This window comes from Carcharodon carcharias, chromosome 1 (genome assembly GCF_017639515.1).
Source record: "Carcharodon carcharias isolate sCarCar2 chromosome 1, sCarCar2.pri, whole genome shotgun sequence".
Classification (NCBI taxonomy): Eukaryota; Metazoa; Chordata; class Chondrichthyes; order Lamniformes; family Lamnidae; genus Carcharodon; species Carcharodon carcharias.
The window spans coordinates 18,765,034-18,783,619 of NC_054467.1; positions in this window are offsets into that span (position 1 = coordinate 18,765,034).

Sequence of the window (18,586 nt, forward strand, 5' to 3'; positions counted from 1 at the left end):
CTGAGCAAAGTGCATGTTGCCAGGTACACGTTGCTTATGCACAGTTGTGAAACACGCCAGCAAGCAATCACACCGACGCGCCGGATGATCCAGTGTAGGAGGTGATACCAACAAGCAGGGCTTATAATGAGACGCTAAAGTGTTGAAATTATGCAGACACAGGAACTGCGGTGTCTTGCTGGCTGGCAGCCTCCGATTCGCCTGCCATGCTGTCACCTCCTGCTTCCTCGTTCCTGAAATTAGGGGCAGAATTTTCCTGTTGGCTTGCAGGGGTGGGACCCGCATGCCAACATGTAAAATGACTCGTGGTGACGTCGGGTGAGCGTTCTAACATCACTGTGCGCCATCGCGATATTTCAGTGGGCGGGCATGCAATGATATCCAATGCGCACCCGCCATTAATTAACAGGCCACTTAAGGCCCTTGAATCACTAATCGAGGCCGATTTTTCAACGCCTTTGAAATCTTTGGGTTGGCGCAATGGCGCAACGGGCAGGAGACATTTGTATAAACCTCATCCATGGGCGGGATAAGAGGGCTCAGTGAGTGCGCTCTGTCAAATATTTAATTTGGAAAGTAACTGATACTTGCCTGTGTGAGGTGAAATACTTCAAAAGGTACACCAGCTGCATGGACCGGACTCACAACCTTCAGGTCAGCACTCTGCAGTGAAAAAGCCTGCAGGTTTCAGGGCGCCTTCCCTTAGACTGTGAATGGGAGTTGATCCCTCCACTGGAGGCACCTCCTCCTCTGAGGAAGGGAGGACTAGATGGGGGAGGAGGCCAGGAGTGCACATTCAGCCTCCAAGGGAGCCACCTTTGGAAGGACAGGTGCAGGCACAACGGGTGCAGGGCCAAGAGGTGGACCAAGGCAGAAGAGGCCACAGAAGACGCCATTATCCTGCTGCCAGGGTATACAGGCGGCGAAGCAGCTACCTCAATATGTCTGAGGTGCAGTACTGAAGGAGGCTCCATCTCCAGCAGGTGAGCCCAGTGCCTTCGCCAACAGGAAGGGCTTCCGCTCCATGAATGTGCAGATAGTGTGTGATTACAAGATGCTGATTCTATAAGTCTGTGCAAGGTACCCAGGCAGCTTCCACGACGCCTACATCCTCAGACACTCCCAGGTGCCAGGGCTCTTTAGTGCTCCAGCCCGGCTGGATGGTTGGCTGCTGGGTGACAAGGGCTACCCCCTCAGAAGGTGGCTCATGACATCTCTCCACTGTCCAAGAGCAGAAGCTGAGCAGCGGTACAATAGGAGCCATGCCTCCACAAGGGCTGTGGTGGAGAGAACCATCGGTCTTCTCAAGATGCACTTCCGATGCCTGGACCTCAGGGGGTGCACCCCAGTACCCCCCAGATTGTGTCTCGGTGATAGTGGTTGCATGCTGCGCTCTCCACAGTCTTGCGCTAGAAAGGATGACACAGTGGACAATGAAGACGTTGATACAGTGGCTGCAGCTGCACATGATGAGTCCAGCAGTGAGTCCAAGGATGAGCACGCACAGGGAAATGCTGAGGAGGAAGACACTGACCCGGGCATACTCCAGGGAGGCAAGGACACCGAGGAGGCTTTAATCCAAAGAACCTTCAGCTAGCACACCACATATGGACCTCCAGGACAAGCCTGGGCTGTAGGCTCCATAATCGATACCTAAGTGCTAAATCTGCCTGGATAGAAATATTAGCTAAGGTTAATAAAGGTTCAATAAAGTTGAATGTCCTACAAATCACTCGTAACATTTTTAGTAAGCATCCACCTGCAGAAGAAAAGAGGCACCCTCAGCCATGGTGACATGTCTGAATTTAATCGATTAACAAAAGGAACTTAAGAAAACAAAATGACAAAGATGTTAAACATCACACCAACTCATAAAGACCTCATTGCGGGCCAACACAAAAGCACCGGTGATAAACCTGTGGTGTGCCTAAGGTGCCTTATGTTTACACTTTCGGGTGCTATGTCTTGGTGCTGTCCCCTCGCTGGGAGTGACATCTGGGACAGCCTGTTCACTCTGCTGTCCTGTTGGCCTCGATAACCTTGGCGGTTGTCCTCTGGTCCGTGGAGGCTGTGCTGGCCCCGCCTGGGAGGGAGCTGCCAGTTCCACAGCTGGCACCTCCCCAGTCATCACAGCCTCACCGGATGCAACGGTCACTGGGAGAGGGGCGGAGGAACTGGAGCGCCCTGAGAGGAACCCACAGAGACGACAGGCAGCTGCTGCGCCAACATGAAGTCGGTTTGGACGTCCCTGCTCACCATGGATGGATGGGCACCAAGCTGGGAAACTTGGTGCCCAGACCATTTCTCATGCTGGCACTAAGCAGCTGAGGTCAATACTGATGTGAGGGCTTGCTGGTCAAAGCGCATCCCCAGGAAGCCTTGATTGGTCTCCTGGAGGAGCCTCTCCAGAGAGTCACCACTCTCTCCATCGAGGATGCATGGCGCTCTGACATGTGGCTCATTGCTTCGACGATAGTCCGCGTAGACTCCTCCACCATGGACACCAAGCAAAGCATAGCCTCATGTATCTTCCCCAGATGCTCACGCACACCCGGCCATATTTCCTGCACTTGCTGCATCGCGGACGACTCCAGAGGTACATCATCAGTCACCGACTGAGCATGTGCCTGGTCCCCTGCAGCCCTCCAACTGCTGGCGCCATGGGCACTCTCTGTCTCTGCCAGCTCCTCCAGCGACTGTGAAATGCTCTCACCACTGTGCCCCGGGACACTAGCCAATGATCTAATTCCCATGGAGATGCTAGTATCTGCGCTGGTGCCTGCCTGGCAGAGATGGTTGACGCTGGTGAATCCATAACTTCAGGGACCTCAGAGGTATGAGAGGGGGCCTCCACTGCTCCTGCTCCCGGCCCTGCTCCACTAATGCTGAAAGGAAGAACAAGGACATTTGATTGGTTAACGTGGAGACAGTGTCAATGTGCAGCCCTGTCTCCCAGATCCTTAAGCGCTCATCCTTCCATAAGAAATGGTCAAGCCATGTTGCAAACTTCAATCACTGAGCATTCAGCATTGCCATGCTGTTGGGAGAACAATGGTGACCCTACTGCTGGGCAAACGCACCTGCCCATGGCACCCCAGCCTCACCGACACTGGTGAACCTGGGCGCATGGCGCCTTTCCAGATGTAAGGCCTCCTGCTCAAACCGGGTAAGCATCGCCACCTGGGCCGGCCCTCTGCCAGTCCTCACCCACTCAGCGACATTATGTACATTCTTCTCCTGAAAATGAGAGAAGAGCATTGATTAGTGCTACTTGTACCTGGACTCTCTTCGCAAACGACCCACACCAGCCAGAGTGGGACATTGCAGGGCTCCAGTGCCTCCTCACCCCGCTGCTGCCAAACACATACAAAGATGCCAGGCCTGTCCCCATCCCCCTTGGCCAAATGTTGCCTACGTCACATTGGCACCACAGGGTCTAACCTTCCATAACAAGGAGGTGCAAGCAGGTGGAGTGCAGAGGGCAGCAGGTCGATCGATGCCTTGCCACCTTGAAGCTCCCCTCCCAGCATGTCATCACCCTGACTTGGACATGTCCTGGAGTTCCAGAACTGCGCCCAGGTGCAGCTCCTCTAGGCTGCCCCCAAAACAGTCATGTGGGTCTCAGTGTACCACATGCTGCGGGTGCAGAACCCATCCCTTCACTACCCCCTCAGGGTGTCCTCGGCATGGGCAATATCTGCTGGCCCACCCAGCGAAGGACACATGCTGTCAATGATTCAATGCAGTTACTGCACTCAGACTTGGGGGCGGAGGGGGTGGGGGGTGGTGGGTGTTTTAGGAGGAGGTGGTGGGTGCCGGGGTGGGGGAAAAGCCTGCCTGCTGGGTTAAATGCCCAATGCCAACATGATACTCACCCTTTGCGAACACAATAGGTCATTGAAGCGCTTGTGGCACTGGATCCAGGTGTGTCGTACCACGTCGCGGGAGCTCACAACCTCCGCCACCTCCTCCCAGGCACGTTTGGTCACGTGGGGGGGATCTCCTCCTCCCATCCTGGGGTACCAGGACAGCAAGGCAATCGTCTGAAAAACGAGGGGCACTGTGCCCCCCTGCCCGACCCTCCTGCCTGGCCTGCTCACCAGCAGCGTCCTGGGGAGCCCTTCCAGTAGCCATGTTTGTCAGCCTTTGAAAGGCTGCAGCAGCATTTTAACACAGGCCGCCGGGTCGCCACTGGACCTGGTGGTCATTGCAGTCCCGCTTCTGCCCACCTGCCCACCCCCGCTGTCCTCGGGAGCTGGAATTCACGCTGGCCTGGCCTTAATTGGCTCGGCCATGTAAAATGGCGGCGCGGACCCGACCGCGGGCGGCGATCAAGGCCCATGTCCGCCCGCGCCCACTCCCACTCCACCCGTCCGACAGGCGGAAAATTCTGCCCTAGGTTCCCAACATGCGATGTCAGGAAACGCGGCTCGCCATTGACAGGTGGAGCTCACGATTGCAAACTGGTTTCACGACAGCACAAAATCAATTCTTGGCCTTCTCGCCATATTGTCCGCCCCCACCCACCGGCCGCCATGGTGCCCGACGCCAACGGGGCCAGAAAGTTCCGGCCATAGTTTCGACCTTCACTGTTAACCCCTCAGAATCGCTATGTGAAAAGACTTCTCCTGCCCTCTGTCCTAAACCCCTTGCATTTAATATTGTATCCATGGATTCTAATCCCCTCAATTTCTGGAAACACGCTGCTTCTATCTATTATGTCCCATCCTTTCATGAGTTTAAACACTTCAATCATATTGCCCATAATCTGTGTAGTTCTAACAAAAACAGACACAATTTTTGAAGTCTTCCCTCATGTTTTTTATTGCCTGACACAAGGCAGCATCCTAGTGAATCTATGCTATATGTGCTCTAAATCCCTGGTATCCTTCCTATAATGTGGAATCTAATACCACACAATACCGTAACTTAGGTCTTAGTCATGGTTATAGAGTCTTATCATTACCTCGTGGCTTTTATATTCTGTTTAACTCTTGTGATAAAATGCAGAATTCAATTAGCTTTTCACTTTGCATCTTTATCAAACTGAGATGCTGCATTTAATATCTGGTACCCCCCAAATTGCTCTGCTGTTCTGTAGCATCGAGCTGCCTCCGCTCAGAGTTAATTACTACTTTTTAAAAAAAACCAGGATGCATTCACCTCACACTTACTGACACTGAATTCAATCTGCCACTTTTTAGCCCATTCTCCCACTTTATCAATATTCTTCCCCGGCTTCCTTTAATGTTCTGAAGAATCAACTTTATCTTTTATTTTGGTGTCGCCTGAAATTTCAGCACCACTTCCTTAAGACCTTTATCAAATCAGTGATATATAGTGACCAGAAATGGCCTAAAAATTGAAATCTGTGGGACGTCACTTCCAACGACTCCCAGGAACTACCCTTACTTCCTGCTCTCTGCTTTCTGCTTTCTAGCAAATTTTAAATTCAATTTGCCATCCTCCTCCAAAATCTGTTCCTCTTCGCCTTCCCTGGTAATATCCCATGTGACACTTTGCCAATTTTTCCCAAAATCCATCTCCAAATGGACCTGGGAAAGTTATTTGTGAAGACCACACAAGAAGCAGGAGGGATATTAAAAGGTAAGGTTCCAGTGAGATATTGGTGGGCTATTAAGGGGTAATTATTTACACTTAAAAGATATCAATTTATGAGATATCCAGCCAGTTAGTGCAAAATTCAAAAACAGAAATGGACAGATTTTTAATTCAGCTAAGTGACACAGCTTTGAAGCAAAGCCAGATGAGGCTGAAATGTTCTTTTGACTGTATACTTGAAATGACAGGACAGTCTAAAAAGTAAGAAAATGCTCAAAACTGCCTTCAGTTTCATCCATCGCCTGCTAAACTTGGCTCAGCTGCCTTGGCCGTGTCACTCGAGCTCCGTCATTGTGGCCTGCCCATCAAATCATGCAGTGGGCTCCTACTGGATGTAGAAGAAGAGGGTGACCCAAGATGAACTGTCACCAGACCATCAGTAAAGATCTCCAGTCGGTTGATAGACGCTGAAACGACGCGAGAACATTGGCTTTGGAAGGAAAAGAATGGAATGCTTTTTCTGCCACATGTGTCTACTGTTATCATTTTTGTGGGTATTTGATGAAGTTGTTCATGGTCTGGATTTATAGGTAATGCTGGAGACAAGACTGTTGGTAAACATTACCTTTAATTGAACATTATATGAACTATGTACTGTACATGCTTAGTTCGAGGCTCGACATAGAACTATCTCTCAGCTTACTCTGTTGTCATGTGATCTTACATCACAGATGACGTAGACTATATATTTACATAATTAGTATTAACCCTTTACACTACACCTCCCCCCCAAGTCTTTGGCTCCATTAAATACTTTATTTACATTATCAAACACAACCCTAGAGGCGGGAGTGACTAAGTATAAGTAAGCCTAATACAGCCTTTCTTATCCCAATTTCATTTGGAAGGAAAAGTGAGGAAAGGCATAAATTAAATGGTACAATTTTAAAGAGGGTGCAAGAGCAAAGAAGCATGGAGGCTCACATACACAAATCTTCCAAGATGGCAGGACAAATTGATAAGTCTGTTCAAAATAGCATGTGGGATCTTAGGCTTAATAAATAGAGACATAGAAGTTAAAAGTTGTTTCAGGAGGTAGTGTAAAGCTTTAATGTTAGGTGCTGTGTATATATATTTTTTAAATTCATTTTACGGGACGCGGGATTCGCTGGCTAGGCCAGCATTTATTGCCCATCCCTAATTGCCCTTGAGAAGGTGGTGGTGAGCTGCCTTCTTGAACCGCTGCAGTCCATGTGGTGTAGGCACAACCACAGTGCTGTTAGGGAAGGAGTTCCAGGATTTTGACCCAGCGACAGTGAAAGAATGGCGATATATTTCCAAGTCAGGATGGTGAGTGCCATGGAGGGGAACTTGCAGGTGGTGGTGTTCCCATGTGTCTGCTGCCTTTGTCCTTCTAGATCATTGCAGTTGTGGGTTTGGAAGGTGCTGTCTAAAGAGGTTTGGTGAGTTTCTGCAGTGCATCTTGCAGATGGTACACACTGCTGCTACTGTGTGTCGGTGGTAGAGGTTGTGAATGTTTGTGGATATGGTGCCAGTCAATTGGGCTACTTTGTCCTGGATGGTGTCAAGCTTCTTGAGTGCTGCTGGAGCTGCACTCATCCAGGCAAGCTGAGAGTATTCCATCACATTCCTGACTTGTGCCTTGTAGAGATGGTGGACATGCTTTGGGGAGTCAGGGGGTGAGTTGCTCACCGCAAGATTCCTAGCCTCTGACCCGCTGTTGTAGCCACAGCATTTATACGGCTAGTCCAATTCAGTTTTTGGTCAAAGGTAACCTCAGGATGTTGATAGTCGGGATTCAGTGATGGTAATGTCATTGAATGTCAAGGGGCGATCGTTAGATTCTCTCTTGTCATTGCGTAGCATTTGTGTGGTGTTAATGTTACTTGCCACTCATTAGCCCATGCTGCATTTGGACAACCAATAATTTCCCACCAGCTTCACACCACTTCATGTGATTAAGTTATACCACATAAGCACAAAAGCAAGGAAACTATGTTGAACCTTTAGAAACCATTTGCACAGCCTCAGCTGGTATATTGTGTCCAATTCTGGGTTATACACTGAAAGTACTTAAAGAGGATGCCGAGGAGATTTACTCGGATGGTACTAGGGGTGAGGGACTTCAGTAATGAGGATAGAATAGAGTATGTTAGATTGTTCCCCTTACAGCAGGGAAGGTTAAGAGGAGCTTTAATAGAGGTGTTCAAAATTTTGAAGGGTTTTGATAGAGTAGATGAGGAGAAACTTACAGAGGGGTAAATAACCTGACAACCCAGATTTAAGGTAACTGTCAAAAAAAGCCCATGGTGGGGAGATAAAGTGAAACGTCATGTTGCAGCGAGTTTTTATGATCTGGAATGCATTGCCGGAAAGGGTGGTGGAAGCAAATTCAATAGCAAATTCCAAAAAGGAATTAGATATATGCTTGAAAAGGAATTAAAATTGCAGGGCCTAAAGGGAAGAGCAGGGTGTTGGGACTAAACAGAAAGCTCTTTCAAAGAGCCAACGCTTTCACAATGGGCCGAATGGCCTCCTTCTGTGCTAGGATTTGACAATTCTGTGGTTCTATTCACGGTACACTGTTCCTCTGTATATACTTTACTGTGCAGCATAAATCCATAAAACCTTTTCTTCTGAACTATTTTATTCTAGGACATCATCATTGACTGCAATTAGCAATATAACAATTGTATTGTTGCTATATTCACTTAGGAGAAAACATGCTCCCCTAATTAAAGGCTCCTCAAAAGTGGCTCGGCAATATCCCAGTGTCCCACATGTATGAATACATGAATTTGTATTTTTTTACAAAAAAGTTGTTACCCAAGCTTAAATTTGGAAAAATGCCACATACTATTGGAACGTGCCTCAACTTATTAGCTGCCATGGTCCTTCCTTCTTATAAAAAAAAATGGGTGTTAAAATGCTCATGTATTATTTTTCTATAGAAAATTCTCCCCTCTTCCCTAAATATTGGACACCAAATGTCCTGCAGTAATATCATTTACTGAAGTGAACATTCTTTTTGTCATTTGAGTCCAAGATGTGAGTGTCAGTTTTCTATTTCACCACATACCAGCTAAAGCTAGTCTCCCTGACCTGAAGCTCATACACTCACTTTCCACCAAGTGTCAGTCAACAGTAACGGAGAGGGGAACCAATTGTTTTTCACTTCTTTGCTCAGAATACTAGCAATTGGCAACCAAGCTGGTATTGTGGATAGAGTCACAATATACCTCAGCAATTTCCTTTACTTCCCTCTCCAGATTAAATAAAAACTGAGGTGAAAAGCTTATTTAGCTTGTGTAGCATCAGTTGTCATGTCATTGCTTGATCCCACTTCCAGTGGGCCCTTTCCACCCCTCATTCTATTTACTTTTCTCTTAATATAAAATGAAATAAAACAAACTTTTGATTATTATTCTTCACTTCGCTTGCCAAATTCAACCGGAAAATTTTCTTTGCCATTTTGGTGCTATTTTTATACTCCTGACATGCGCTTTGATATTGAATCTGTCTGAGTTCTGAGCCTTTTTCCTTCATGCAAAATGCATTTTCTTCACTTCATGAGCTGCTTAATGGTTTTGTTAAACCAGGCAGGAGTGCCTTCAAACAGGATATCTCTGCATGGGTGTATATAGGTCCAATGTATTCAGAAATGCCTCCTTGAAGGTTCTCCATGGCTCCTCCATTCCTCTAGCCATATTTAAACTTCCCAGTTGATCCTCTAGAGGTTTGAAACTTTTTAGTTATTTTCTCCACTCTAACTTCTCCAATTTTTGTAATGTAAAATATGACCACACTCTGATCACAGCTACTTAAAGCCTCGCTCCACTTTTGTGGTGGAGGTTGATAGTGCCCATTACTCATAATTAAATGCAGAGTGTTTGCTTTCTGGTTGGCCATTTCACAAATGGAACTAACATTGTGTTCAATGATTTTAGGTCTTAACCACAATTCTCATTTGTCGGGCAGCAGTTGCTGATAATGATTCTGCTGTTGCTATTTGCTGCTTCTTTGGACACATTTTTGGGCAGGTATTTAATGGAGGTGACTGGGATCTTGCCTGTCTGCTGGAGAACTGTCATAATCCCTTCACTGCCTTTTTTTGGGAAGGCCTACCAAATTAAGTGCCAATCAGGCACTTAACTGGACAGTGGCGGTCCTTCCATGGGATCAAGGACCCTGGGTCGGTGGCTGGAGGGATGGTGGAAGTCTGGCCAATCAGAGGCTAGCAGCTCTTCATTGCTCAGCAGCGCTACCAGGAGGTGGTGCCCGGTTTTGGTATTACACCCACCCGTGGCCCAGGATCGCCGATTGACCCAAGCACAGGTGAGTGACGGCAGTGGGGGGTAGGTGTCAGGGATGGGAATCATGAAGTAGGGAAGGGAGGAGCGTCTGCATCAAGGGCAGGGTGGTGGCTCCCAGTGGCCTTCCCGTTCCCAGTGCCGGGTCCCCCTGTAAGGCACTAAGTGCATTTGAATGAGGTTAATAGTAACACTACCTTTGTCTTGTGTCCATGACTTCTCTGTCAATATCTCCTTAGCTCCCATATATCCCTGACCTTCAATTTTGCTCCACCAACTCCTCTCTTAAACAGTATAATATCCATCACATTTCCACTCTTTAGCTCTGAAGAAGAGTCATATGGACTCAAAACGTTAACTCTGTTTCTCGGTCCACACATGCTGCCGGACCTGCTGAGTTTTTCTAACGTTTTCTGTTTTTATTTCAGATTTCCAGCATCTGCAGTATTTTGCTTTAATCTTTCATTTTCTACCTTTGCTCAGAAAGAAGAGTGGTGGCCTTGGTAAGTAGGACCTGGTGAATATTTCTACTGCCCTTAACATTCTCTAAACTAGAGGAGGTAAAAGTAAAGGGAGTAATTTAAGGGAAAGTCATGGTAGAGCAGCTTGACCACATGGAATGCTCCTCCTGTGCAATGTGGGAAGTCAGGGACTCTTCCATTGTCCAGGGCGACCACATGTGCAAGAAGTATCTCCAGCTGCAGCTACTCAAAATGCACATTTTGGAGCTGGAGCTGAGGCTGGAGTCACTGTTTAGCATCTGCATGAATGAGATCTTCATGGCTAGCATGTACAGTGAGATGGTCACACCGCAGGTAAAGTGTGCACAGGCAGGAAGGGAATGGGTGACTGCCAGACAGAGTAAAAGCACTAGGCAGGTGGTACAGGAGTCCCCTGGGTCCATCACCCTCTCTAACCCTCTCTTTCCATTTTGGATACTCCTGGGGGAGGGCAATGCAGCAAGAGCCAAACCCGTAGAACCACAGGTGGCTCAGCTGCGTAGGGGTGGAGAAAAAATATTGGGAGGGCAATAGTGATGGAGGATTCTATTGTAAGGTAGACTTTTCTGCAGTTGCAGGTATGACACCAGGATGGTATGTTGCCTCCCTGGTGCCAGCGTCAAGGATGTCACTGAACGGCTGCAGGACATTCTGAAAGGGGAGGGTGAACAGCCAGAGGTTGTGGTCCATATTGGTACAAACAATGTATGTAAAAAGAGGGATGAGATCCTAAAAGCAGAATATAGGGTGCTAGGAAATTGATTGAAAAGCAGAATCTCAAAGATAATAATCTCAGGATTACTCCCAGTGCCACATGCTAGCAAGATCAGGAGTAGAAGAATAAACCAGATAATATGTGTCTGGAGAGATGGTGTAGAAGGGAGGGATTTAGATTCCTGAGGCATTGGGAGCTATTCTGGGGAAGATGGGACCTGTACAAGCCTGGAGGGTTTAAACTACAGGGGCAGGGGGGAGACACAAGAGAAGGAAACAAAGATAGTGATGAAGGATAAGAAAGCAAAAGTGGAAGGAAGAGGAAACAAGAGCTAGCAGCAAACAGAGCCATAGTACAAAGAAAATGTATAAAAATTTTAAAAAGACAAGTCTATCTGAATGCACGGAGTATTTGCAATAAGGTAGATGAATTAACAGCGCAAATAGATGTAAATGGTACAATATGATTGCGATTATGAAGACATGGCTGTAGGTGATCAAGACTGGGAACTGAATATCCAAGGGTATTCAATATTTAGGAAGGACAGGCAAAAAGCAAAAGGAGGTGGGGTGGCATTGTTAGTTAAGGATGAAATCAGTGCAATAGTGAGAGAGGATATTGGTTCAGAAAATCTAAATATAGGATCAGTTTGGGTGGAGCTAAAAAACAATAAAAGGTAGAAAGCATTGGTGGGAATTGTCTATTGGCCTCCAAGCAGTAGTGGTAAAGTAGGGGACTGCAGTAAACAGAAAATTAGAGATTCATTTATCAAGGGTGCTACAGTAATCATGGATGACTTTAATCTACATACAGACTGGGCAAACCAAATTAGCAATAATACATGACAGATGAATTCCTGGAGTGTGTACGAGATGGTTTTTTTAGGCCAGTACTTCAAGGAACCAACTACGGAACAGACTATCCTAGATTTGGTATTGTGCAATGAGAAGGGGTTAATAATCTTGTTGTGTGGGGGCCTTTAGGGTACAATGGCCATAACAAGTAGTCCAATCTGAAACAAGGGTGCTAAATCTAAACAAAAGAAACTACAAAGGTATGAGGCATGAATTGGCTAAGTTATATTGGGGAACTTCATTAAAAAGTCAATAGGCAAAGGATAATATTTAAGCAATGAATGAAAGTATGTATTGCAACAGTTGTACGTTCCTTTCTGGTGCAACAGGAAAAATGGCCCAACCATGGCTAACAAAAAATATTGAAGATAGTATTAGATCCAAAGAGGAGCTGTATAAGTTGCTGGAAAAAATAAGTCTAAGGATTGGGAGAAATTTAGAATTCAGCAAAGGAGGACCAAGAGATTGATTAAAAGGGGTAAAACAGAATATGAGAGTAAACCTACAAGGAACATAAAAGCAGACTGTAAAAGGTTCAATAAGCACGTACAAATAAAATGATTAGGGAAGATAAATGTAGGCCCCTTACAGTCTGAAATGAGAGAATTTATAATAGAGAACAAGGAAATGGCAGAACAATTAAACAACTACTTTGATTCTGTCTTCACAGAAAAAGCCACAAATAACTTCCCAGAAATGCTAGGGAACCAAGAGTCCAGTAGGAAGGAGGAATTGAAGGAAGTTAGTATTACTAAAAAAAATAATGCTGGAGAAATTAATGGGACTGAAAGCCAATAAATCCCCAAATCCTGATAATCTACATCCCAAGATACTAAAGGAGGTAGCCATGGAAATAATGGGTGTGTTGGCTGTCATCTTCCAAAATTCTGTAGATTCTGGAACAGTCCTGGCAGGTTGGAGGGTGGCAAATATAACACCACTATTTAAAAAAGGAGGGATGGAGAAAACAGGGAATAACAGGCTGGTATATTTATAACATCAGTGGTAGGGAAAATGCAAGAGTCTATTATAAAGGATGTGATAACTCTTAGTTATCTTAGACCTGCAGCCATAATGGTCTCTCCAGCCATTCAGGCTTTGGGCTGGTGGGCTGCCTTTCACTTCCCAGAGTGGCTAATACAGCTTTGGCTGCTGACCTTTCTAAAGATTAGGGCCTGGTGAAACATAAGGGTTAGAGGCCCAATGCTGAGCTTGCTCTCAATGTTAGTGGTGGTAAAAGCCTTTCAGATCACTGGCATGCCACTAAGGGACAGAAGAAATGTACTTGGGGACCGTTGCCTGCACCTTACTCCTCCTGGAATCTTGTGGCTATGAGTGTGTCATGGACATGTCTTCCACGTCTTGTGGTTTTGATCGCATCCTCATGTGGAAGCTCCTGATCATCAACCTCTTCAGGTTCCTGCCCTTCCAGTTCTTCATCGTCCAAGGAGTTATCAGCCTTCTCCATGTCTCCCTCTGGCAAGTGATCACCCCTTTGAAGCACCAGGTTGTGCAGGGTGCAACAGACCACAATGATGCGGGACACCCTCTCTGGACAATACTGCAGAGCTCCACCTGAGCGGTCACCATGCTGGGCTTCTGTTTTAGAGTGCAGTCCTGCCTGAAACTCACAGCACACAATGCTGACTTGCCAGAGTAGCACAGCAACCACGATGGGCAGAACAGCTCATCACCTGAGGCAGCTGCAGTGAGCAGCCCAGCTCAATGCCCAAAGTAACCAGGGTGAGCAGCTCCACCATATAAACCCACCAGTGTGGGCTTACACTAGCATTGCTGAGGAACTGGAGCAGTGCTGTTGCAGGTATCTTTGAATGTTGCACTCACCTCAAAGTCACAAGTGAAGTCAGGGTGGACTGCTGCATACCACTTATACCCAGTCTTGATTTAGATTGGTCTAATTTCCTGCTGGTGTGGCATGTAATTGGGAGGGGTATTGTGGTTCTGGCAAGCTGCATTTTTTATGAGTATTCATTACATGCTAATGTATGCAAATGATGTTCCTGACATGGATCAGCGGGAAAGCTGACCAGCCAACATCCCACCTTGATAGTGGCGAGGGGGAAATTCCAACTCATTTTTCCACTGGCAGGAATCCGACTTTTGGCCTCACTCCGAATTTTTCACTCCTGCCTGCCATGAAACCCTCCACTGGCAAGACTGGAAAATTCCACCTGGAGTCTCTTCCAAACATATACATATCCTTCCAAGTACTTCAAGGTTAGAAGGTTGTTTGAATTAGAAAGAAGCCCTTGAGGAGAAAAGAAAATCCAAAGACAAACCCTCATCAATTTAAATTACTTGAAATTCTCCTTCGTCCTATTTTGAGGGATTATTTCTACTTCTGTCCTGTGATTACTTACAACCTCTTTCACCCTCTGCACTTAATGTGCACTCTCACCAAATTCTCATTTTAAAAGTCCTCAATCTGTTAGCAGCCCATTTTGCTATGCTCTCTGAGCTAAGAGGGCTGAAAACTTACTGTTAACTTGTAAGAACCAGACTTAGTCGGGATATAAATTCCCAAAATGCAGACTAGCCTTCATTAATGAGCATTCCCATTCAGTGTCTTTGCTGTGCCGAGGTACATTATTTTAACATTGAACAAGCAATATATCTCTGTGTAAATTCATTTGTGAGACATATTTTGCATTCTAAAGAAAGAGGATAATGTAATCTAAACAATAAAGGACTCTTTAGATAAACAGGAATTTTCTCCTTTGTCACAAATTCACCTGAAATCAGAGAACTGGACATTCAATATAACAGTTCAGGAACTATAAACCTGTCCAAATTCAGCCTGATAAGATGATCGTGGCAATGCCAGCAAACAAGGTATTATATGTATCATATCAGAAGGCTTATTCCAGAACTTAATTGCTCAATTTATTTAAATGTCAAAAGGTCAATTATCTGCCAGAATCCCCTGTTTCTCATTTTAATGGAAAGTTTCTCGAAAGTGGTTAGAGCGACCCACTCAAAGTCCAATAGGGTCCTAACTGGCCTTCGCTAATCAAGGTCAAAATAATGTCATTGGGCCTCAATAGTGACTCTAACTTGGGCCAGACTAAGGAAGCCACTGCTGCTTTCCCACCAACTGAAAGGCAGGATGAAGACAATCAGGAAGCTCAGGAGCTCCTGCAGATAAGCTTTGATCTTTAACTTTCCTTTTTGGAAGCTGGAGGGCCAGGAGGTGTGCTCCAAACCTCACAAGAACTTTAGTCCCTCCCCTGCCTTGGACTACCCATTCCCTACCATGAGAACCCCAGAACACACTTTCCCCACAATCACCGAGTACCAGCTGGCAACCAAGCGCTGTCTCATTTTCTGGTAGTTGGCAATTGTTTGCTGACTGCTTCACACTAGGTGGCGTGTGACATGTTCACTGAGGTCCAGAGGTACAAATCGCACTGTGCCTCATTATGCTGCGAGCAATGGTTTCATGCCAGTTCATGTTACAATGCCCTGATGTTAAGCAATACTCAATGCCTTACCTGGTAAAGGAGAGCAGAAAGGAAATATTCATGTTCAGTGAGTTCCTAACCAGAGATATAGGGTCAACTAATACCCTTGAAGACTTTGTGTCAGCAGACAGCATTTCAGCAACACCTTCACTGTCCCTTAACAAGCCCTTAACTAGAGGCTGATGGAATACCAAAGGTGAAAGATCTTATCTCTGAGTCCGCAAATTCACACACCTACTGAGGCTGAAAGGTTTGCATGTGAACCAGCTGGAGGTTGACTTGGTCATCAATAATGCCAACAGCTTATGCCCTTTCGAAAGAAGGAAAGAATTTTAATTTCTAAACCACCTTTCATAATTGCAGGACATCCCAAAATGCATTACAGCCAATGAAGTACTTTTTGAAATGAAGTCACTATTGTAATTAGGAAACATGGCAACCAATTTGCACATAGCACAATCTCACAAACATAAATGAGATAAATGGCCAGATAGCCTGTTATAGTAATATTGATTGAGGGGTAACTGTTGGGGAAAATTCACCTGCTCTTCTTCAAATAGTATCATGGGATCTTTTGTAACTAGCTGAGAGGGCAGATGGGGCCTTGCATTAATATCTCATCCAAAAGCTTGCATCTCTAACAGTGCAGCATTCCCTCATTCTACGCTGGACTGTCAACCAGCATTTGTACTCAAATCCTTGGAGTGCGTCCTTTTCAAAGCCACTGCAGTTTTGGTAAAATACTGTTAATCATTTAATATTTATTACAATATAATTTTAACATTAATTGGATGTATATTTTATGCAGTACATTACAAAGAACTAATGTTCACTCAAGGCCCACTGAAAAATGTCTGTGATGTTAAGCGATGAAGGCCATTTCCTGACACGAGCTGTCAGTGGGTGGGAAACCTCAAAATGCTAATCAATGTCACATCAAATCTTTTTTTGTCTGATTAACACTCCTGTGAAGTGCTTGGGGACATTGTACAACATTAAAGGGGCTATATAAATGTAATTTGTTGCTGGTTGTTGTTACATCCAAATAACATGCATGTTGTACCCAGAATGCTGGGCACACAGTGCCAGTGGCTGATGGTCCCCACTCACCCTCATTCGGAAATCAACCCCTAATGTGTGAGAAAGTGAGCGCAGGTAATAAGAAAGGCTTGCATTTATATAGCACCTGTCATGACCACAGGGTGTTCCAAAGTGCTTTACAGCCAAAGAAGTAATTTTGAAGTGTAGTCACCGTTGTCATGCAGGAAATGCAACAGTCAATTTGCACACAGCACGCTCCCACAAGATGCCAGGTGACAAATGATCAGATCATCTGTTTTAATCATGTTGGTTGAGTGATTAATATCAGCAGGAAGGATATGTGGCATAATGGTCACAGTAAATGTATCACTAATTATGGAAATTGTTTAATATTTATAAACACAGAACCAAAATAAGCCTGGTTTCTCCATTATCTACACAGCTGCAGTTATTTTTATTATTTCTAGTGAGGGTGTAGGATAGGTGTTGAAAAAACAAAAATCAAAACACCCTGTTGGCTTCCTCCCCCGCCCCCTTGTGATTTTAGCGATACACTCATGCTGATGCATATGAAAAAGGATTTATACAGAAACAGACTGAAGATGTAGCAGAGGCCAGCACTGTTTGCCAGGGTCTTACTGGGATGTTCCATTTCATTCAGTAGTAATGCCCTTTTGTTGACAGAAGTAAATTGATGACAGTCAAGAGGGAAACATTTGCTGGAAAAATTCTGTTGACCCTATTCAGATTGAAGTTCCCACTAAGCAGGATACCAACAGTTGCGGACATGATAGATTATTGTAATGACCAGCCGAATGGCCTTTAGTCATGTTTAAATGGCAATAAATTTTACCAGAAAGAGGGCAATTTAACTACTTAAGGGGAGAGAGGATCTTTTCTGTTTGAGGTGTAAATAAAGTACGGCTCATTAAGAACACACATATTACATTGCTGGCTCATTGATAGAGCTGTGATTGTTAATATTTAATTTGATTTTTCCTGACCTGGTTTGAGGTACTCGGTGCACAGAAAACCCTTAAGGAGCAAACATGGTTCCTGACAGCAGATGAAAATGAAGCTGACAGCTTCATCTCCTGGATGATGGACACTGATCTGAAGATATAGTAAACAGTCTATAATGGTATGTAAATGAAGTAGCCTGTGCCAACAAGTGACTACTTTTCCCTTTATCATGAATAAATATTAGCTGTTCTCACTTGAAAACTTTTCAGTTTTTCTTTGTTGTTTTAACATGCACAATGCCTTCCTTGTGCCAGATTCCTACAAACGCTTTCTTATCATTACACAATCCAATTTGATTTCCCCTCTATGGCACAAGATGTAAACGTTCACCTTATCCTTAAAGGGAACAAACAGAGATTAAACTACTAATTAACCTCTGACCAGATCAGTTTGCTGCACTCAAACCAAACACCAGGAAATTGTACGAGATTTAGGGAAATGCAAAACAAGCTTTCCTTCCTTCTCCAGCATTTCCTCTTATTGTTTCCTTCCTTCTCCTCTGTTTATTGGAATCCATGTGATGTTATCACAGTCTGACATTCAATAATGCTGCTGGCTGAGCATCCCCAGTACACAGAATGCCCTGTGCTTTAAACCAGGACTGAGCAGTATCCTGAATCTGGCCTACTGGGTTTTCCAAGGTCCACCCTCCATTGACCATAAATGGCAGAGCATCAAGGCCCTGCAGACTGCAACTCTCTTCTTAAAGCCCTTTACTTTTAAACCTCTCTCACCATCAAAAACCTCACTCAGATTTACCTCTTTGATCATAACGTCACTCACCTCCCTTAAATGTTCCCCTAATTCCTGCTCTGTAACTTAACTTCTTCCCTTTACCTTGTGAACTGCCTTGGAGCATTCTGCTGCATAAAAGGTGCAGTATAAATGTGAATCATTGCATTCATTGTGTGGTAGTTCCATTCCAAATATAATTTGTTTTTTAGCAAAACAGAAAAATAATGAACAATAATTCAGAAAACCTTAGGCTAGCAGTGATGCAGACAAATGAAACTTGATGGAAACTAATGGCCCTTTAAAGTGACACACAACTCTTAGTATCTTATAGTTCAAACCTTGG